Here is a 23,958-nt window from a genome sequence, read left to right on the forward strand (position 1 = left end):
TGGTTTTGGCCTCAGAACAATTAAAAATCGATTTTTCCACCTGATGTTATATGACCTTGTAGTGGTGATTGGGCTTAGCTAACACTGCCACAACTATCGACTGCCGAACTTGTACAGACATGCACATTGAATAGTGCGGATTACGTTATGTGCATCTCAAAACATAGTCGTAGTACTGCGATTCATCTCTCAACTGTAGACAACCCCACTTTAACTTAAAACGCTTGCACAACCACCTATTGGTAGAATTTTCGATAGTTTTTTTTTTCATTACGTTTTCCCCTGCGTCGATAACATATTGTTCAAATTTCACGTCATTCTGAGCAGTGGTTCTGTTTCTACAGCGTTTTGAAACTGGAACTTTTATCATTGACACACTGTATCGAACATAGCCTGCAATAATGTGTAAGCATCCAAAAAACGTTTTTCGTTAACCTGTTGTTATCATCAGTAGTGGTGAACGGCACATTAATAGTTATTTGGGTGAATTCGCTATCTGAATTTTACTTCATGTCTGTAAGGGTTAATAGCCAACACAAACAAATGCAATAAGCGTAATTTCGCTGCAGACAGTTGTTTCGACCTGTACGGTAGTGTCAGGCGACTGATGAAGCTTTTGTTAGTAATAAGCGGTGTCCCTACGGCTTAAATATACATCGCATGTCGATATCGAAAATGGCGACGAGTCAAATGCGGCCTGTCGCAGTCAGATCGGCAGGCTTGGCCCGTGTGGAAAATACGTTCAGTCTTTCCACCTACCGGAAGTCAGCACTGATGCCTCGGCATGTCACCTGCAAACATCACTTTGATAATGTCATGGGAAACACCCTCCGCTGACCACCTCAAGTTTAACATCTCTAATGACGACGATGAGACATGAACGCTGCGCTTACTTCCGTGGTCCAGTGAGAATTCCAAGTTTCTTAATTTTTATAAAAAATTAACAGAACTCACAAAAATCTCATTTGAAAATTAGACGATTTTCAAGTGCAGTTAAGTAAAAAACATTTAAAAACCATATTTTCATCAATAGCTCAGTGGAACGCTTTATGAAAGATCGGGCTGGGCGATGTACACGGCCCGGTCGGCGTATTAAATTGTCAGTGGCAGAACATAGAGGAAAGTGTGGCGGTTCTATGCAATTTAAAGAAGTGTCAAAGAAAAAGTCTTACAATCGACAATTCGTTGGTTCGAATCTCACTAATTACAACATATTTTTAGTTTTATTTAAATTCTAGATTTGGCATCAAATAAATATTACTTAAGAAATAATAAATCGTAATCATTCTAACAAAAGTAACAGTTTTCTATTATTAATTACTAATACCATGAAAATACAAGTACGGGTATTAATATTTGACGCAGGAATACAAACACAGAAAATAAAATGATTTTAATATATTGGTGTTAAGCAGTCTTAGTTCTGTATACTGTTCAAATGGCTCTGAGCACTATGGGACTTAACATCTGTGGTCATCAGTCCCCTAGAACTTTAAACTACTTAAACCTAACTAACCTAAGGACATCACACACATCCGTGCCCGAGGCAGGATTCGAACCTGCGACCGTAGCGGTCACGCGGTTCCAGACTGAAGCGCCTAGAACCGCACGGCCACACCGGCCGGCAGTTGTGTATATTATCTTTGTCTTTAACAATAAGTAATTTCACAGTTTCTCGCGTCTGTATCAGATTTTAATTTATATCCATACAGAGGAATGTTCTGGGGTAGCTCACATTTAAAAAAAAATGGTTCTGAGCACTATGGGACTTAACTGCTGTGGTCATCAGTCCCCTAGAACTTAGAACTACTTAAACCTAACTAACCTAAGGACATCACACACATCCATGCCCGAGGCAGGATTCGAACCTGCGGCCGTAGCGGTCGTGCGGTTCCAGACTGTAACGCCTTTAACCGCCCGGCCACTTCGGCCGGCAGCTCACATTTCAGATTTAAAATTTTCATTGCACAAAAATGGTCTATAAGAATGACATGTGATCTTTACCCACGATCACGTTCTAGACTTCTACTTAAGAAGGTAGTCATGTTGACGACTGCTTCGCATTGTATGTATTCGGTCCGGTTGCCTGTTGAAAATTACCCACTACAGCTCAAAAGCATCAATGGTGCACAAATTTCAATGCCAGAAGAAAAAGATACATTCATTATTTCACATTAAGGGCGTCTTTAGCACAAAATAGTCTGCACAATGACGCCGCGTACAAATGACCCACGGAACATAAAAGTAACTGAATACGGGCTTCTTTAAATTGCATAGAACCGCCACACATTCCTCCATGTTCTGCCACTGACAATTTAATACGCCGACCGGGCCGTGTACATCGCCCAGCCCGATCTTTCATAAAGCGTTCCATCTCGCCCGTACATACCGGCCCAGAAACACACGCATCAGGTCGGTGAGTCCCGGCGTGTGGAGCGTACCCACGGCATATTTAGTGCGTCTCATTTTTTGTTGTTGCTATAACAGACTGTTTTTATTACAGTACGACATTGTCTTTGAAGTAGAGACATTTTATTGAAATGGAGTTCGAGTGCGTAAGCGTACGGTCATACAGAACACGTCTAATTTCAGTAAATAGTTTTGTTTTTGAAGATCGTATCAAGCGGTTATACACCGAAGAGCCACGGGAACTGAGTCACCTACCTAATATCGTGTAGGGCACCCGCGATCACGCTGAAGTGCCGTCACACGACGTGGCATGGGCTTCACTGATGTGTGAAATAGTGCTGGAGGGAACTGACGCCATGAATCCTGCAGGGCCGTCTTTAAATCTTTGGTGGCCAGCGGAAGTGTTTACACTCAGAAGAGCGTTCTACATCTACATCTAAATCTACATTTATACTCCGCAAGCCTCCCAACGGTGTGTGGCGGAGGGCACTTTACGTGCCACTGTCATTACCTCCCTTTCCTGTTCTAGTCGCGTATGGTTCGCGGGAAGAACGACTGTCTGAAAGCCTTCGTGCGCGCTCGAATCTCTCTAATTTTACATTCGTGATCTCCTCGGGAGGTATAAGTAGGGGGAAGCAATATATTCGATACCTCATCCAGAAAAGCACCCTCTCGAAACCTGGCGAGCAAGCTACACCGCGATGCAGAGCGCCTCTCTTGCAGAGTCTGCCACTTGAGTTTGCTAAACATCTCCGTAACGCTATCACGGTTACCAAATAACCCTGTGACGAAACGAGCCGCTTTTCTTTGGATCTTCTCTATCTCCTCAGTCAACCAAATCTGGTACGGCTCCCACACTGATGAGTGTTTTGTAAGCCACCTCCTTCGTTGATGGACTACATTTTCTAAGGACTCTCCCAATGAATCTCAACCTGGTACCCGCCTTACCAACAATTAATTTTATATGATCATTCCACTTCAAATCGTTCGCACGCATACTCCCAGATATTTTACAGAAGTAACTGCTAACAGTGTTTGTCCCGCTATCATATAATCATACAATAAAGGATCCTTCTTTCTATGTATTCACAATACATTACATTTGTCTATGTTAAGGGTCAGTTGCCACTCCCTGCACCAAGTGCCTATCCGCTGCAGATCTTCCTGCATTTCGCTACAATTTTCTAATGCTGCAACTTTTCTGTATACTACAGCATCATCCGCGAAAAGCCGCATGGAACTTCCTGGAGCCACGTTGTCCTGCTGGATTTGCACAAGTCCTTCAGAGTCCACAATGGACATGAATGGATGCAGGTGATCAGACAGGACGCTTACGTAAGTGTCACCTGTCAGAGTCGTATCTAGAGGTATCATTGGTCCCATATCACTCCAACTGCACACGCCCCACACCATTACAGAGCCTCCACCAGCTTGAACAGTCCTCCTCTGACATGTGCAATGTCAGTGTTGACGGGCCCATGTGAGGCGTAAAGCATTGTGTCATGCAATCATGAAGGGTATACGAGTGGGTCTTCAGCTCCGAAAGCCCATATCGCTTATGTTTGATTGAATGGTTCGCAGACTGTCACTTGTGTACAACACAACGCAAACAAAAGACCGATACACCTAAAACTGTCTTTTATAAAACCCTTTTAAATTTGTTTTGATCTTTGGTGATTTTATTAGTCGATAAACGGCAGCGTCATCTACAAACAACCTAAGACGGCTGCTCAGATTGTTTCCCAAATCTTTTATGTAGATAAGGAACAGCAAAGGGCCTGTAACACTACCTTTGAGAACGTCAGAAATCCCTTCTGTTTTACTCGATGACGTTCCGTCAATTACTTCGAACTGCGACCAACTGACAGGAAATCACGAATCCAGTCACATAACTGAGACGATATTCCTCAAACACGTAATTTGACTCAAAGCCGTCTGTGAGGTACAGTGTAAAAAGCTTCTGAAAATCTAGAAATACGGAATCAGTTTCAAATCCCTTGTCGACAGCTCTCAACACTTCGTGTGAGTAAATAGCTAGTTGTGTTTCAGCTCAACGATGTTTTCTAAATTCGTTTTGACTGTGTGTCAATAGATCGTTCTCTTCGAGATAATTCAGAATATTCGAACACAATATATCTTCCAAAATACTGCTGCGTATCAACGTTAGTGATATGGCCTGTAATTTATTTGATTATTCCTACTGCCTTTCTTTAATAATGCTGTGACCTGTGCAACTTCCCAGTCTTTAGATACGGATCTTTCGCCAAGCGTGCGGATGTATGTGATTGTTAACTATGGAGCTACTGCATCAGTCTACTCTGAAAGGAACATAATTGCTATACATTCTGGACCGGAAGACTTGCTTTTACTAAAGGATTTAAGTTGCATAACTACTATGAGGGTATTTACTTCTGAGTTACTCATGTTGACATCTGTTCTTGAGTCGAATACTGGAATATGGATACACCGCACCATACATAATCAACTGCTTGTAAACGTGGTCGCATTATCAACATGTTTTCAAGCGATTGTAGCACAGAAACCGTTTCCGGAAATGGTTTCCAATTCAAAATATTAAATATTATCTACTCACTCCCGTGTACAAGTCCTATAAGTCTGTTAAAGTGAATTCCGAACCGCCGGTATATATCATATTTGTTAAAACGCTTTTATTGGTTGATATGTACTATTTTCGAACTAATGAATGCATTGATTACATAGTTTTTAATGTGTTTAATCTATACTTCGACACTATTTGTTGCATTGTGCATACATTGTATAACATGTATACTACACTCCTGGAAATTGAAATAAGAACACCGTGAATTCATTGTCCCAGGAAGGGGAAACTTTATTGACACATTCCTGGGGTCAGATACATCACATGATCACACTGACAGAACCACAGGCACATAGACACAGGCAACAGAGCATGCACAATGTCGGCACTAGTACAGTGTATATCCACCTTTCGCAGCAATGCAGGCTGCTATTCTCCCATGGAGACGATCGTAGAGATGCTGGATGTAGTCCTGTGGAACGGCTTGCCATGCCATTTCCACCTGGCGCCTCAGTTAGACCAGCTTCATCCAGTCCCAAACATGCTCAATGGGGGACAGATCCGGAGATCTTGCTGGCCAGGGTAGTTGACTTACACCTTCTAGAGCACGTTGGGTGGCACGGGATACATGCGGACGTGCATTGTCCTGTTGGAACAGCAAGTTCCCTTGCCGGTCTAGGAATGGTAGAACGATGGGTTCGATGACGGTTTGGATGTACCGTGCACTATTCAGTGTCCCCTCGACGATCACCAGTGGTGTACGGCCAGTGTAGGAGATCGCTCCCCACACCATGATGGCGGGTGTTGGCCCTGTGTGCCTCGGTCGTATGCAGTCCTGATTGTGGCGCTCACCTGCACGGCGCCAAACACGCATACGACCATCATTGGCACCAAGGCAGAAGCGACTCTCATCGCTGAAGACGACACGTCTCCATTCATCCCTCCATTCACGCCTGTCGCGACACCACTGGAGGCGGGCTGCACGATGTTGGGGCGTGAGCGGAAGACGGCCTAACGGTGTGCGGGACCGTAGCCCAGCTTCATGGAGACGGTTGCGAATGGTCCTCGCCGATACCCCAGGAGCAACAGTGTCCCTAATTTGCTGGGAAGTGGCGGTGCGGTCCCCTACGGCACTGCGTAGGATCCTACGGTCTTGGCGTGCATCCGTGCGTCGCTGCGGTCTGGTCCCAGGTCGACGGGCACGTGCACCTTCCGCCGACCACTGGCGACAACATCGATGTGCTGTGGAGACCTCACGCCCCACGTGTTGAGCAATTCGGCGGTACGTCCACCCGGCCTCCCGCATGCCCACTATACGCCCTCGCTCAAAGTCCGTCAACTCCGCATACGGTTCACGTCCACGCTGTCGCGGCATGCTACCAGTGTTAAAGACTGCGATGGAGCTCCGTATGCCACGGCAAACTGGCTGCCACTGACGGCGGCGGTGCACAAATGCTGCGCAGCTAGCGCCATTCGACGGCTAACACCGCGGTTCCTGGTGTGTCCGCTGTGCCGTGCGTGTGATCATTGCTTGTACAGCCCTCTCGCAGTGTCCGGAGCAAGTATGGTGGGTCTGACAAACCGGTGTCAATGTGTTCTTTTTTCCATTTCCAGGAGTGTATGTGATTAAAATATACGAACACCTGCCCGAAAATGACAAGTTCGTGGCGCCCTCCATCGATAATACTGGAGTTCAATATGGTTTTAACCGACTCTTAGCCTTGATGACAGCTTCCACTCTCGCAGGCATACGTTCAATCAGGTGTTGGAAGATTTGTTGGGGAATGTCAGCCCATTCTTCACGGAGTGCTTCACTGAGGAGATGTATTGATGTCGGTCGCTGAGGCCTGGCACGAAATCGGCTTTCGCCCGCATCTAGTGGTCGTGCGGTAGCGCTCTCGCTTCCCACGCCCGGGTTCCCGGGTTCGATTCCCGGCGGGGATTTTCTCTGCCTCGTGATGGCTGGGTGTTGTGTGCTGTCCTTAGGTTAGTTAGGTTTAAGTAGTTCTAAGTTCTAGGGGACTTATGACCACAGCAGTTGAGTCCCATAGTGCTCACAGCCATTTGAACCATTTTTTGAAATCGTCTTTCCAAAACATCCCAAATGTGTTTCATAGGATTCAGGTCAGGACTGTGTACAGGCCAGTCCATTGCAGGGATGTTATTGTCGTGTAACCACTCCGCCATAAGCCGTGCATTATGAACAGGTGCTCGATCGTTTTGAAAGATGCAACTGCCATCCCCGAATTTCACTTCAACAGTGGGAAGCGAGAGGGTGCTTAAAACATCAATGTAGGCCTGTGCTGTGACAGTGGCAGGCAAACAAGAAAGGGTGGTAATCCACTCCATGGAAAACACGACGACACCGTAACACCACCGCCTCCGAATTTTACTGTTGGCACTACACACACTGGCAGATGACGTTCACCGGGCATTCGCCGCATTCACAACCTGCCATCGCGTAGCCACATTGTGTACCGTGATTCGTCACTCCACACAACGTTTTTCAACTGTTCAATCGGCCAATGTTTAAGCTCCTTACACCAAGCGAGGCGTCGAATGGTATTTACCAGCGTGATATGTAGCTTATGATCAGTTTTATCACCTCCCGCATAACTGTCATAGTACTTGCACTGGGTCCTGATGCAGTTTGGAATTCCTGTGCGATGGTCTGGATAGACGTCATCGTATTCCACACTACGACACTTTTCAACTGTCGGCGGTCTCTGTCAGTCAACAGATGAGGTCGTTCTTTACTGATTTGTGCTGTACGTGTCCCACTGTACGTGTTCCACTTCAATATCAGATCGCAAACAGTGGACCTACGGATGTTTAGGAGTGTGGAAATCTCGCGTACAGACGTATAACACAAGTGACACCCAATAACCTGTCCATGTTCGAAGTTCGTGAGTTCAGCGCAGCGCCCCATTCTGCTCTCTCACGATATCTAATGACTACTTTGGTCGCTGATATGGAGTACCTGCCAGAAGGTGACAGCACAAATTCCCTGATATGAAAAACGTATTTTTTGGGGGTGTCCGGATACCTTTGATCACATAGTGTAGCTACTACAGTAGTACGATGCATCGATACACGCTTGATCCCAACGTCTCTGTAGAAATTGCTCGGCAGTGCCTCTGCACACGCTGACACATCACGCACACTGGAACAGACTGGGAGGGACGAGGACTGGCTCTGAGCACTATGGGATTTTAACATCTATGGTCATCAGTCCCCTAGAACTAACTAACATCACACAACACCCAGTCATCACGAGGCAGAGAAAATCCCTGACCCCGCCGGGAATCGAACCCGGGAACCCGGGCGCGGGAAGCGAGCACGCTACCGCACGACCACGAGCTGCGGACTGGGAGGGACGATGGCGGGGTGCACATCGCGAGCTGTGCTTACCCCAGCAGTCAGACTCGAGAGGGCCGCTGATGTTATTGAGCTTGCTTACTCGCCATCACAGCAAAACAACTGACAGGCAAGCGCAGCTGTGGATAACAGTCAGTGTCACGTATTTTGATAATCACAAAGTCACTCTACAATTAGAAATGCCAGAAAAAAGCAGACACCACACGGAATATACATCTGTGGCATATACACTCCTGGAAATTGAAATAAGAACACCGTGAATTCATTGTCCCAGGAAGGGGAAACTTTATTGACACATTCCTGGGTCAGATACATCACATGATCACACTGACAGAACCACAGGCACATAGACACAGGCAACAGAGCATGCACAATGTCGGCACTAGTACAGTGTATATCCACCTTTCGCAGCAATGCAGGCTGCTATTCTCCCATGGAGACGATCGTAGAGATGCTGGATGTAGTCCTGTGGAACGGCTTGCCATGCCATTTCCACCTGGCGCCTCAGTTGGACCAGCGTTCGTGCTGGACGTGCAGACCGCATGAGACGGCGCTTCATCCAGTCCCAAACATGCTCAATGGGGGACAGATCCGGAGATCTTGCTGGCCAGGGTAGTTGACTTACACCTTCTAGAGCACGTTGGGTGGCACGGGATACATGCGGACGTGCATTGTCCTGTTGGAACAGCAAGTTCCCTTGCCGGTCTAGGAATGGTAGAACGATGGGTTCGATGACGGTTTGGATGTACCGTGCACTATTCAGTGTCCCCTCGACGATCACCAGTGGTGTACGGCCAGTGTAGGAGATCGCTCCCCACACCATGATGCCGGGTGTTGGCCCTGTGTGCCTCGGTCGTATGCAGTCCTGATTGTGGCGCTCACCTGCACGGCGCCAAACACGCATACGACCATCATTGGCACCAAGGCAGAAGCGACTCTCATCGCTGAAGACGACACGTCTCCATTCGTCCCTCCATTCACGCCTGTCGCGACACCACTGGAGGCGGGCTGCACGATGTTGGGGCGTGAGCGGAAGACGGCCTAACGGTGTGCGGGACCGTAGCCCAGCTTCATGGAGACGGTTGCGAATGGTCCTCGCCGATACCCCAGGAGCAACAGTGTCCCTAATTTGCTGGGAAGTGGCGGTGCGGTCCCCTACGGCACTGCGTAGGATCCTACGGTCTTGGCGTGCATCCGTGCGTCGCTGCGGTCCGGTCCCAGGTCGACGGGCACGTGCACCTTCCGCCGACCACTGGCGACAACATCGATGTAGTGTGGAGACCTCACGCCCCACGCGTTGAGCAATTCGGCGGTACGTCCACCCGGCCTCCCGCATGCCCACTATACGCCCTCGCACAAAGTCCGTCAACTGCACATACGGTTCACGTCCACGCTGTCGCGGCATGCTACCAGTGTTAAAGACTGCGATGGAGCTCCGTATGCCACGGCAAACTGGCTGACATTGACGGCGGCGGTGCACAAATGCTGCGCAGCTAGCGCCATTCGACGGCCAACACCGCGGTTCCTGGTGTGTCCGCTGTGCCGTGCGTGTGATCATTGCTTGTACAGCCCTCTCGCAGTGTCCGGAGCAAGTATGGTGGGTCTGACACACCGGTGTCAATGTGTTCTTTTTTCCATTTCCAGGAGTGAAGCCGGCCGAAGTGGCCGTGCGGTTAAAGGCGCTGCAGTCTGGAACCGCAAGACCGCTACGGTCGCAGGTTCGAATCCTGCCTCGGGCATGGATGTTTGTGATGTCCTTAGGTTAGTTAGGTTTAACTAGTTCTAAGTTCTAGGGGACTAATGACCTCAGCAGTTGAGTCCCATAGTGCTCAGAGCCATTTGAACCATTTTTTTCTTCTCCATGAATTTTAATACCTACTCCGAATTTTTCTTTTGTTTCCTTTACTGCTTTCTCAATATACAGATTGAATAACATCGGGGAGAGGCTATATCCCTGTCTCACTCCTTTCCCAACCACTGCTTCCCTTTCATGCCCCTCGACACTTATAACTGCCATCTGGTTTCTGTACAAATTGTAAATAGCCTTTCGCTCCTTGTATTTTACCTCTGCCACCTTCAGAATTTGAAAGAGAGTATTCCAGTTAACGTTGTCAAAAGATTTCTCTAAGTCTACAAATGCTAGAAACGTAGGTTTGCCTTTTCTTAATCTTTCTTCTAAGATAAGTCGTAAGGTTAGTATTGCCTCACGTGTTCCAACATTTCTACGGAATCCAAACTGATCTTCCCCGAGGTCCGCTTCTACCAGTTTTTCCATTCGTCTGTAAAGAATTCGCGTTAGTATTTTGCAACTGTGACTTATTAAACTGATAGTTCTGTAATTTTCACATCTGTCAACACCTGCTTTCTTTGGGATTGGAATTATTATATTCTTCTTGAAGTCTGTGGGTATTTCGCCTGTCTCATACATCTTGCTCACCAGATGGTAGAGTTTTGTCATGACTGGCTCTCCCAAGGCCATCAGTAGTTCTAATGGAATGTTGTCTACTCCCGGGGCCTTGTTTCGACTCAGGTCTTTCAGTGCTCTGTCAAACTCTTCACGCAGTATCTTATCTCCCATTTCATCTTCATCTACATCCTCTTCCATTTCCATGATATTGTCATCAAGTACATCGCCCTTGTATAAACGCTCTATATACTCCTTCCACCTTTCTGCCTTCCCTTCTTTGCTTAGAACTGGGTTGTCATCTGAGCTCTCGATATTCATACAAGTGGTTCTCTTCTCTCCAAAGGTCTCTTTAATTTTCCTGTAGGCAGTATCTATCTTAACCCTAGTGAGACAAGCCTCTACATCCTTACATTTGTCCTCTAGCCATCCCTGCTTAGCCATTTTGAACTTCCTGTCGATATCATTTTTGAGACGTTTGTATTCCTTTTTGCCTGCTTCATTTACTGCATTTTTATATTTTCTCCTTTCATCAATTAAATTCAATATTTCTTCTGCTACCCAAGGATTTCTATTAGCCCTCGTCTTTTTACCTACTTGATCCTCTGCTGCCTTCACTACTTCATCCCTGAGAGCTACCCATTCTTCTTCTACTGTATTTCTTTCCTCCATTCCTGTCAATTGTTCCCTTATGCTCTCCCTGAAACTCTCTACAACCTCTGGTTCTTTCAGTTTATCCAGGTCCCATCTCCTTAAATTCCCACCTTTTTGCAGTTTCTTCAGTTTCAATCTGCAGTTCATAACCAATAGATTGTGGTCAGAATCCACATCTGCCCCTGGAAATGTCTTACAATTTAAAACCTGGTTTCTAAATCTCTGTCTTACCATTATATAATCTATCTGATACCTTTTAGTATCTCCAGGATTCTTCCAGGTATACAACCTTCTTTTATGATTCTAGAACCAAGTGTTAACTATGATTAAGTTATGCTCTGTGCAAAATTCTACAAGGCGGCTTCCTCTTTCATTCCTTCCCCCCAATCCATATTCACCTACTATGTTTCCTTCTCTCCCTTTTCCTACTGACGAATTCCAGTCACCCATGACTATTAAATTTTCGTCTCCCTTCACTACCTGAATAATTTCTTTTATCTCGTCATACATTTCATCAATTTCTTCATCATCTGCAGAGCTAGTTGGCATATAAACTTGTACTACTGTAGTAGGCATGGGCTTTATGTCTATCTTGGACACAATAATGCGTTCACTATGCTGTTTGTAGTAGCTAACCCGCACTCCTATTTTTTTATTCATTATTAAACCTACTCCTGCATTACCCCTATTTGATTTTGTACACTCCTGGAAATGGAAAAAAGAACACATTGACACCGGTGTGTCAGACCCACCATACTTGCTCCGGACACTGCGAGAGGGCTGTACAAGCAATGATCACACGCACGGCACAGCGGACACACCAGGAACCGCGGTGTTGGCCGTCGAATGGCGCTAGCTGCGCAGCATTTGTGCACCGCCGCCGTCAGTGTCAGCCAGTTTGCCGTGGCATATGGAGCTCCATCGCAGTCTTTAACACTGGTAGCATGCCGCGACAGCGTGGACGTGAACCGTATGTGCAGTTGACGGACTTTGAGCGAGGGCGTATAGTGGGCATGCGGGAGGCCGGGTGGACGTACCGCCGAATTGCTCAACACGTGGGGCGTGAGGTCTCCACAGTACATCGATGTTGTCGCCAGTGGTCGGCGGAAGGTGCACGTGCCCGTCGACCTGGGACCGGACCGCAGCGACGCACGGATGCACGCCAAGACCGTAGGATCCTACGCAGTGCCGTAGGGGACCGCACCGCCACTTCCCAGCAAATTAGGGACACTGTTGCTCCTGGGGTATCGGCGAGGACCATTCGCAACCGTCTCCATGAAGCTGGGCTACGGTCCCGCACACCGTTAGGCCGTCTTCCGCTCACGCCCCAACATCGTGCAGCCCGCCTCCAGTGGTGTCGCGACAGGCGTGAATGGAGGGACGAATGGAGACGTGTCGTCTTCAGCGATGAGAGTCGCTTCTGCCTTGGTGCCAATGATGGTCGTATGCGTGTTTGGCGCCGTGCAGGTGAGCGCCACAATCAGGACTGCATACGACCGAGGCACACAGGGCCAACACCCGGCATCATGGTGTGGGCAGCGATCTCCTACACTGGCCGTACACCACTGGTGATCGTCGAGGGGACACTGAATATTGGACGGTACATCCAAACCGTCATCGAACCCATCGTTCTACCATTCCTAGACCGGCAAGGGAACTTGCTGTTCCAACAGGACAATGCACGTCCGCATGTATCCCGTGCCACCCAACGTGCTCTAGAAGGTGTAAGTCAACTACCCTGGCCAGCAAGATCTCCGGATCTGTCCCCCATTGAGCATGTTTGGGACTGGATGAAGCGTCGTCTCACGCGGTCTGCACGTCCAGCACGAACGCTGGTCCAACTGAGGCGCCAGGTGGAAATGGCATGGCAAGCCGTTCCACAGGACTACATCCAGCATCTCTACGATCGTCTCCATGGGAGAATAGCAGCCTGCATTGCTGCGAAAGGTGGATATACACTGTACTAGTGCCGACATTGTGCATGCTCTGTTGCCTGTGTCTATGTGCCTGTGGTTCTGTCAGTGTGATCATGTGATGTATCTGACCCCAGGAATGTGTCAATAAAGTTTCCCCTTCCTGGGACAATGAATTCACGGTGTTCTTATTTCAATTTCCAGGAGTGTATTTATAACCCTGTAATCAACTGACCAAATGTCTTGTTCCTCCTGCCACCGAACTTCACTAATTCCCACTATATCTAACTTTAAGCTATCCATTTCCCTTTTTAAATTTCCTAACCTACCTGCCCGATTAAGGGATCTGACATTCCAAGCTCCGATCCGTGGAGTGCCAGTTTTCTTTCTCCTGATAACGACGTCCTCCTCAGTAGTCCGCGCCCGGAGATCCGAATGGGGGACTATTTTACCTCCGGAATATTTTACCCAAGAGGACGCCATCATCATTTAATCATACAGTAAAGCTGCATGTCCTCGGGTCGAATTACGGCTGAAGTTTCCCCTTGCTTTCAGCCGTTCGCAGTACCAGCACAGCAAGGCCGTTTTGGTTATTGTTACAAGGCCAGATCAGTCAATCATCCAGACTGTTGCCCTTGAAACTACTGAAAAGGCTGCTGCCCGTCTTTAGGAACCACACGTTTGTCTGGCCTCTCAACAGATACCCCTCCGTTGTGGTTGTACCTACGGTACGGCTTTCTGTATCGCTGAGGCACGCAAGCCTCCCCACCAACGGCAAGGTCCATGGTCAATGATCTACACACATAAAAAAAGTTTTGCATCACCCCAGTTCCCAGAACTCCTGAAGATAGACGTTGACTGTGGATATTTTATCAGCGAAACAGTCCCTTTGACCAGAGATGTTGTAAGATGGCAAGAACTATACCCCTTGCATGAAGTCATTAAAGATCACCGAACAGTAGGGCTGAACAAAAATGACTGACAAGGCACAACGCATCTTTTAGAGGGTATAGTATGGACGTATTGGAATAATTAATGTCGGGTGATGTAAAGTAATTCACACGACGTGAAAACTTTGTGGAAATGCGTCGATTTACGGGAGGCTAGTTTATCCCAGGAAAGTATTCAGAGTTGAACATGGCTGGCTGGGGAGTGGCGAAGGGAAGCGACAATAGGCAGCTTAGGGTGGCTCAAGCTCTGAGAAAGCGGTAACGGGGCGCGGCCTCCAGCTGCCTTGAGTGACAGTCAGTGGGTGGTTGGCCCCATGCTGGTGTACCGGGAAGCAGAAGGAGAACTTGTACGCCTGTTGATAAATGTCCGTCGTCCCGTTTTCTGTGAAACATGCGAGAAAGCCGCGCAAAGCTACGATGGTGCAGTCAACAGAGGCCAAAATATGCGTGTTCATGCTGAATTCACGGTCCGCAGTCTGAAGTAAATCAGGTGAAGAACGACAGAATGAAATACACCGGCCTCCGATGGGAGGAATCTGAAGTACTCTCCTGGGAGTCAGAATTCCGGAAAAAATGGTGTCTTGTGCAGACGCCAACTTTGATGGATGGCCTGGGAGGAGCTAAATAGCAGAAGTTGAGTGGAAGGGAAATTTTATGGGAATTTGTTCACTTCCCAGAGCAGGCGTTGGTCAGCGCTGGGATGCGACGCATAATTAACGCGACTTGCGCTGCGATTGGCGTAAGTGATTTTGCTGGAGGGGAAACGGAGGCAAAGAGCGGACTGGGAGAAGTATCCGTAGGAATCTTCCGTTCCCATCTTGCCTAGAGTTCGGACGTGGAGTTCTTTACTCAGCTTGCCTGAGAAAGAGTGAGCATCTCTGCAGTTTAGGACTTAGCAAATGGAACGATTGAGCTTGAAGATAGAAAGTTTTGGTTCAGTGATGTACTGAGCAAGATAGCTAGGAGTGAATAGACGAGCGCAGCCTTGCAGCACAACGAGGCCGGCCGACGTCCTTACAACGACGACGCCCTGCCAAGCTGAATTCGGTGATACTGCACCCGATCCGGCTGATTAATTTGTTGGATCACGTCGGCAAAGTTTCCATGAGAGTTTCATGAGTTTTATGGGCCGTGTATTGAGGAATTCTTCTCGCACTTCGCATTACTCCTGGGTCAGTCGATAGAAATTAATTTTGATTTATCGGGCTTTACTCCACGCAAACGCAATTTATTACCACTGACTGATACGAGAGTCTTGTAATGTGATGATTGAAGATCGGGAGTAAAAATAAATTTGTGCTAATCGACTGCATCCGTTTTCAATCAAGTAGTTGAAATCCCACGTCACTGACTTAATTAATTTTATGTTCAACATTTGCATCTGGTGTTCAATAGCTGAATATAACATTAACGTGCACCCCTTTTTAATTAAAAGTGATCAATTGTGAATCAATTAATGTCAACACTGCCACCGCAGTTCAATCAGGAGTCACAGGGCCTTATTACTTTTTTTGCGTTACCCGATAATGCGGCAGTTTTGCATTCTCTGTTGATCTGTTAGCCAATTAGCTGGGGTGAACACACGCCAAAACCAGATAAGTGAAGGGTAGGGTGTTACAATGTCACTAAGTCCGCTCTAAGATGTAAAGAACCATGCATGAGCAACGCCTATGAGACGGAGGGGGTCCGACAGCCGATCAGTTCTAATCATTCCACCAGGAACGAAGTAAACGGCTCGTGTTGTCTGTAGTTCAACCATACCTAGATGGTCAATACCGCGATTTGATCGCGTCTGCATTGTTACTTTGTGCCAGGAAGGGTTCTCATCAAGGGAAATGTCCACTCGTCTCGGAGTGAACCAAAGCGATGTTGTTCTGACGTGGAAGAGATACAGAGAGACAGGAACTGCCGATAACATGCCTCGCTCAGGCCGCACAATGGCTACTACTACAGTGGATGTCCGCTACCTGTGAATTATGGCGCGGAGGAACCTGACAGCATCGCCACCATGTTGAATAATGCTTTTCGTGCAGCCACAGGACGTCGTGCTACGACTCAAACTGTACACAACAGGCTGCGTGATGCGCAACTTCACTCCCGATGTCCGTGGCGAGGTCCATCTTTGCCACCACGACACCATCCAGCGCGGTACAGATGAGCCCAACAACATACCGAATTGACTGCTCAGGATTGGCATCACGTTCTCTTCACCGATGAGTGTCGCATATGCCTTCAACCAGATAATCGTCGGAGGCGTGTTTGGAGGCAGCCCGGTCAGTCTGAACGCCTTAGAGACACTGTCCAGAGAGTGCAGGAAGGTGGAGGTTCCCTGCTCTTTTGGCGTGGCATTATGTGGGGCCGACGTCCACCGCTGGTGTTCACGGAATGGGCCGTAACAGCCGTACGATACGTGAATGCTATCCTCCAACCGATAGTGGAACCATATGGGCAGCATATTGGCGAGGCATTCGCCTTCATGGACGAGAATTCGCGCCCCCATCGTGCACATCTAGAGTGACCAGCGTGTTCTCCAGACATGAACCCTATCGAACACGCCTGGGATAGATTCAACTCGGCTGTTTATGGACGACGTGACACACCAACCTCTCTGGCATTTACGCCGAATCGCCGTTGTGGAGTGCGACAATGTGGACCAACAGCGCCTTGCGCAACTTGCGGATAGTATGCCACGACGAATACAGATAGTCATCAATGCGAGAGGACGTGCTACTGGGTATCAGATGTACCGACCACCACTTCTGAAGGTCTCGCTGTATGATGGTACAACATGCAATGTGTCGTTTTCATGAGCAATGAAAAGGGCGAGAATGAGGTTTTTGTTGATCTCTATTCCAATCTTCTTTACAGGTTCCGGAAGTCTCGGAACCTACGAGGGCAGTTCAATAAGTAATGCAACACATTTTTTTTCTGAAACAGGGGTTGTTTTATTCAGCATTGAAATACACCAGGTTATTCCCCAATCTTTTAGCTACACAACACTATTTTTCAACGTAATCTCCATTCAATGCTACGGGCTTACGCCACCTTGAAATGAGGGCCTGTATGCCTGCACGGTACCATTCCACTGGTCGATGTCGGAGCCAACGTCGTACTGCATCAATAACTTCTTCATCATCCGCGTAGTGCCTCCCACGGATTGCGTCCTTCATTGGGCCAAACATATGGAAATCCGACGGTGCGAGATCGGGGCTGTATGGTGCATGAAGAAGAACAGTCCACTGAAGTTTTGTGAGCTCCTCTCGGGTGCGAAGACTTGTGTGAGGTCTTGCGGTGTCATGAAGAAGGAGAAGTTCGTTCTGATTTTTGTGCCTACGAACACGCTGAAGTCGTTTCTTCAATTTCTGAAGAGTAGCACAATACACTTCAGAGTTGATCGTTTGACCATGGGGAAGGACGTCGAACAGAATAACCCCTTCAGCGTCCCAGAAGACTGTAACCACGACTTTACCGGCTGAGGGTATGGCTTTAAACTTTTTCTTGGTAGGGGAGTGGGTGTGGCACCACTCCATTGATTGCTGTTTTGTTTCAGGTTCGAAGTGATGAACCCATGTTTCATCGCCTGCAACAATCTTTGACAAGAAATTGTCACCCTCAGCCACATGACGAGCAAGCAATTCCGCACAGATGGTGCTCCTTTGCTCTTTATGGTGTTCGGTTAGACAACGAGGGACCCAGCGGGAACAAACCTTTGAATATCCCAACTGGTGAACAATTGTGACAGCACTACCAACAGAGATGTCAAGTTGAGCACTGAGTTGTTTGATGGTGATCCGTCGATCATCTCGAACGAGTGTGTTCGCACGCTCCGCCATTGCAGGAGTCACAGCTGTGCACGGCCGGCCCGCACGCGGGAGATCACACAGTCTTGCTTGACCTTGCGGCGATGATGACACATGCTTTGCCCAACGACTCACCGTGCTTTTGTCCACTGCCAGATCACCGTAGACATTCTGCAAGCGCCTATGAATATCTGAGATGCCCTGGTTTCCCGCCAAAAGAAACTCGATCACTGCCCATTATTTGCAACGCACATCCGTTACAGACGCCATTTTAACAGCTCCGTACAGCGCTGCCACCTGTCGGAAGTCAATGAAACTATACGAGACGAAGCGGGAATGTTTGAAAATATTCCACAAGAAATTTCCGGTTTTTTCAACCAAAATTGGCCGAGAAAAAAAATGTGTTGCATTACTTATTGAACTGCCCTCGTAGATTATGCAAAACATTTTTTGACATGTGTACATAGAAAATTAAAAGTGTACAGGTACCAATACGTGTGACTTCTACTCCCATTTTTTTTCTTTCTTTTATCGCAAGCGCTTTTTAGAATTATCTTAATTTTCGACGCAAAGATCCCTTCTTTATTTCATATTTTTCCTAGCCTTATCCCATATATTCAGGGATCGGCATGTTACTTTGTCTTCGGCAGTGATAGTGGTAGATGGTACCCGGATGCTCTGCTGTCACCACACCTACAACTCTGTCACAGAATTTTCCGTGTCACATCTTTCCGCTTTGCAGTGAACACATAGTGCGTTGTAGTGCGATCACTGTGTTGTAGAAGTAATTCAAAAGCCAAAATCTATCTGCGTTCAGGTCTTACCTCATTTGAAAGCGTGGTGCTACATGGGCAGTAGGGCCCGAAGCCTCAACTGTGTTGCACAATGTTGCTGCGTGCCATGGCTACTGGCGGAAAGGTCTCTGTGGAACCCTACAGCGTAAAGTAATAAGATAGTCGGCCCAAACAGTCATAATGCAGCTTGAAATAAAATTGAAGTAACATAGCGATGTTTAATTAATTAAAGTACAATCTCATAGTTTCTAAGCGTAAAAAACGTTCAACTAGTATCAAATTTTCATCTTGACCTGGTAAAAGACATCTTTCTACAACTGGTCCTTGATATCGTTAAGACGCACTGGGACAGAAGTGACGTCCGAACAGTCCCCACGAACGTGGAACAGAGGACAGATTTTGAGTCTTGATGGCCACGGGAATGCTGCAACACTGCTGTTGTGGTCTTCAGTCCAGAGACTGATTTTATGCATCTCCCCATGCTACTCTATCCTGTGCAAGCCTCTTCACCTCCGACTAACTACAGCAGACTACATCCATCTCATACTGTATAAAGTATTCATCTATTGATCTCTACGATTTTTATCCCCCACGCTTCCCTCCAGTACTAAACTGGCGATTGTTTGCTGTCTCGGAATGTGTTCCACCAACCGATCCCTTCTTCCAGTCGGGCTGTGCCACAATTTTTTTTTCTCCGCAATTCTGTTCAGTACCTCCTCACTAGTAGCGTGGATCCATCCATCTCATCTTCAGCATTCCTTTGTAGAATCACATTTCAAAAGATCCTATTCTCTTCCAATCTAAACTGTTTATCGTACAAGTTTCACTTCCATACAGGGATGCACTTCGAACAAATACTTTCAGAAAGAACTTACCGACCTAAATCTATACTCGCTGTCGAAAAACTTCTCGTCTTGGGAAACGCTTTTGTTGCCATTGCCAGTCTACATTTTATATCCTCCCTACTTCGAGCAGCATCAGTGATTTTGCTTCTTTAATAGAAAAACTCGTCTACTACTTTAAGTGTCTCATTTCCTAATCTAATTCCCTCCTTATTTAATTCGACTTCATTCCATTTATACCATTGTTGTTGTTGTGGTCTTCATTCCTGAGACTGGTTTGATGCAGCTCTCCATGCTACTCTATCCTGTGCAAGCCTCTTCATCTCCCAGTACCTACTGCAACCTACATCCTTCTGAATCTGCTTAGTGTATTCATCTCTTGGTCTCCCTCTACGATTTTTACCCTCCACGCTGCCCTCCAATACTAAATGGTGATCCCTTGATGCCTCAGAACATGTCCTACCAACCGATCCCTTCTTCTTCTGGTCAAGTTGTGCCACAAACTTCTCTTCTCCCCAATCCTATTCAATACTTCCTCATTAGTTACGTGGTCTACCCATCTAATCTTCAGCATTTTTCTGTAGCACCACATTTCGAAAGCTTCTATTCTCTTCTTCTCCAAACTATTTATCGTCCATGTTTCACTTCCATACATGGCTACACTCCATACAAATACTTTCAGAAATGACTTCCTGATACTTAAATCTATACTCGATGTTAACAAATTTCTCTTTTTCAGAAACGCTTTCCTTGCCATTGCCAGTCTACATTTTATATCCTCTCTACTTCGACCATCATCAGTTATTTTGCTCCCCAAATAGCAAAACTCCTTTACTACTTTAAGTCTCTCATTTCCCAATCTAATTCCCTCAGCGTCACCCGACTTAATTCGACTGCATTCCATTATCCTCGTTTTGCATTTGTTGATGTTCATCTTATATCATCCTTTCAAGACACTGTCCATTCCATTCAACTGCTCTTCCAAATCCTTTGCTGTCTCTGACAGAATCACAATGTCATCGGCAAACCTCAAAGTTTTTATTTCTTCCCCATGGATTTTAATACCTACTCCGAATTTTTCTTTTGTTTCATTTACTGCTTGCTCAATATACAGATTGAATAACATCGGGGAGAGGCTACAACCCTGTCTTACTCCCTTCCCAACCACAGCTTCCCTTTCATGTCCCTCGACTCTTATAAATGCCATCTGGTTTCTGTACAAATTGTAAATAGCCTGCCGCTCCCTGTATATTACCCCTGCCACCTTAGGGTTTGAAAGAGAGTATTCCAGTCAAATTTATACCATAGCAAATGGAATTCCATCCGAACTGGTCTCGGAACACCCAACGGTACTGACCGACCGCCGTGTCTTCCTCAGCATATAGGCGTCGCCGGATGACGATATGGAGGGGCGAGTGGTCATGACACCGCTCTCCCGGCCGTTTTCAGTTTTCGTGACTGGAGCCGCTACTTCTCAAACAAGTAGCTCCTCGATTTGGTTACAAGGGCTGAGTGCACCCCACTTGTCAGCACTGCTCGGCTGTCCGGACGGTCACCCATCCAAGTGCTAGCCGACCACAACAACGCTTAATTTCGGTGATATCACTGGAACCGGTGTTATCACTGCGGCAAGGCTGTTGGCACATACCATAGGACAATACAATAAAATGCCATTTTAATGATATTTGCAAAGAAATACAAAATCTCCAAAAGTGAATTGGTTGAAAATGGTTAACTGCTAAAATCGTCAACTTGGCCCGGGCTACCGTACACATTGCGAGACCACCACTGAAGAATGTGTGTGCTGGAAGGTGAATAGGTCATATCGCAACTGAAACGCTGTTTCCGTACACATGGTGATTTTCTATTCGCTGGTTCGATTCTCATCAGCAATAACAGCGTTTAACGATGGACACAGCAAGACGACACAACACGGCAGCTGGAAATTGCTTTTACAGATGCAGTTTGCCGGCGGTGTCAGTAATTATTATCTCGTTTGTGCATCAGCGCCACAGCTCGGCTTCTAATGGCGTTTGACGTCCAGTGCCGTTTTCGAGCAGTGTTTTTATTAGCAGTGTTTCGTCCGGCACGTAGCATTCGGTAGTTATCGCCTGGTGTGCCATTGGAATAGTGGATAATGTCTGCTGTACAGTGGCCAGACAAAACATTACGAACAGCGAACACCGCGTGTGGCGTCGGTCGGTTGCAGGCGGCTGGACACGTGGCGCAGAACAAAAGTTGCAGGTGCTTCAAAAGTGACGCACAACCAGAAGAAATCAGTAATTTTAAAAATCTATACAACCTCAACATCGACATACATCTAGTATTGTTTAACTATCACTAACCATTTGATTCAGTCGAGATACGACCAGCAACAAAACCTTTAACAATAGAAAATAGACCAGTCAACGAAGACCAAAAGTCAATAGGGGGAAAATAGCGTAGTCGCAAAGTTTGTACAGTGGACTGAGTGAGTATCGTCATCAACAACATACTAAGAATTCCCTCCGGTACACGGTGAGCTTGGCGATGTGGGGGGGGGGGGGGGGGGGACGATCGTTAAGTTTAAAGGTAAATACAGAATTTCGTGAATTCAAAGTGTTTTACAAGTGCTTCATTCGAAGACTTAGTAGATTTTGAGTACCTTATAGCTATTCGAATAAAGTACTTGCGAAACGGTTTGTATTCACGAAATCCAAAGATATATGACACTGTATGCCATGATCGTTTATTTTGAGAGATGTAGCTGAGGCCTGAAGATGGCATAGTGGAATGCCGAAACTGGTTGTCGTCAAAATTAAATAACATCCTAGTTACATCCTTCCAGTACCATGGAAGTCATTCCCTCACGTCATAACAAATGTCCTATCATCCTGTCGCTTCCCCTTGTCAGTGCTTTTCATGTCCTCATTACTCCGTCTGTGATTGTCTAGGTGGCAGAATTCTTTAACTTCTTCTACGTCGTGACCACCAATCCTCATATTAAGTTTCTCGCTGTTCTTATTTCTACTACTTCTCATTACTTTCATTTTTCTCCGATTTACTCTCAGTCCATATTCTGTACTGACTGTTCATTCTCTTCAGCAGATCAGGAAGTTCTTCTTCAATTTCGCTCAGGATGTCAATGTCATCAACGAATCGTATCATTTTTATACTTTCACTTTGATTTTTAATTGCACTCCTGAACCTTTCTTTTATTTCCATCATCGTTCTTCGATGTACGGATTGAGCAGTAGGGGCGAAAGACTACATCCCTGTCTTACACCCTTTTTAATCCGAGCGCTTCGTTCTTGGCTCTTGTAGATATTTTATATTACCAGTCTCTCCCTGTAGCTTACCCCTATTTTTCTCATAATGTCGAACATCTTGCACAATGTTACGTTGTCGAACGATTTTTCAGAGATCGAAAACATAGTATATGAGGGTTGTTTGGAAAGTAAGGAACGATCGGTCGCGAAATAGAAACCACAGTGAACGTCAAAACTGTTTTCTTTGCACATTTAGCTACACCTTCCAGGTACTTCTCTACATAGTCGCCGCTCCGACTTGGACATTTGTGCTTTCCGATAAATCTCTACGCTGGTCTATAGCGCGTAGTCTGCGCGCAAATGTTGTCTTCATATCCAGCGTTTCATATGAACAGAGAGGATACTCAGGACGAGCCAATTAGGGCTGTGTTGTGGGTGATCGAACACTTCCGATCGAAATGGCTGCTGTAGCGTCTTCACTGCCCCTGCAGAGTGCGGCCGAGTGCGTGGCAGTTGTGTTAGGTGGGCTGCATTCATCAAGGCGAAGCCTTTCAGCGGGCCCTTCTACTTGGCGGGAGACGTCGTTGTTCTAGGCACCTTTACTAGCTCACAATGCGCTCACAACTGAAAAGTCTTGATGTGATCAACGGACATACTAGAGACACTGCCAAAAGGTCTCCGAAAAGCCTCGTGGAATTTTCACAGTGGTTTCTATTTCGCGACCGACCGTTCCTCACTTTCCGAATAGCCCACGTAATATAAAATAGAAATATCGGCACACTATTGCCATTTCGATATCGATATATCTCTAGAAATATTAACGCTTGTATAAATCGATATTGTTTGGAGAGTTCGACACATCGCTATTTCATCAACAGCCCTATCTGGGATGCAGGACGGGCAGGGCAGCGCAGCGCAGGGCATGTCTGCGCCTTATTGGCGGTCTCGACGCCTCCCATAGCGTGGCTGTCGCAGCGGCCGAACTCGCTCTGCAGTGACCACGGGC

Source organism: Schistocerca nitens, chromosome 10 (assembly GCF_023898315.1).
Source record: "Schistocerca nitens isolate TAMUIC-IGC-003100 chromosome 10, iqSchNite1.1, whole genome shotgun sequence".
NCBI lineage: Eukaryota > Metazoa > Arthropoda > Insecta > Orthoptera > Acrididae > Schistocerca > Schistocerca nitens.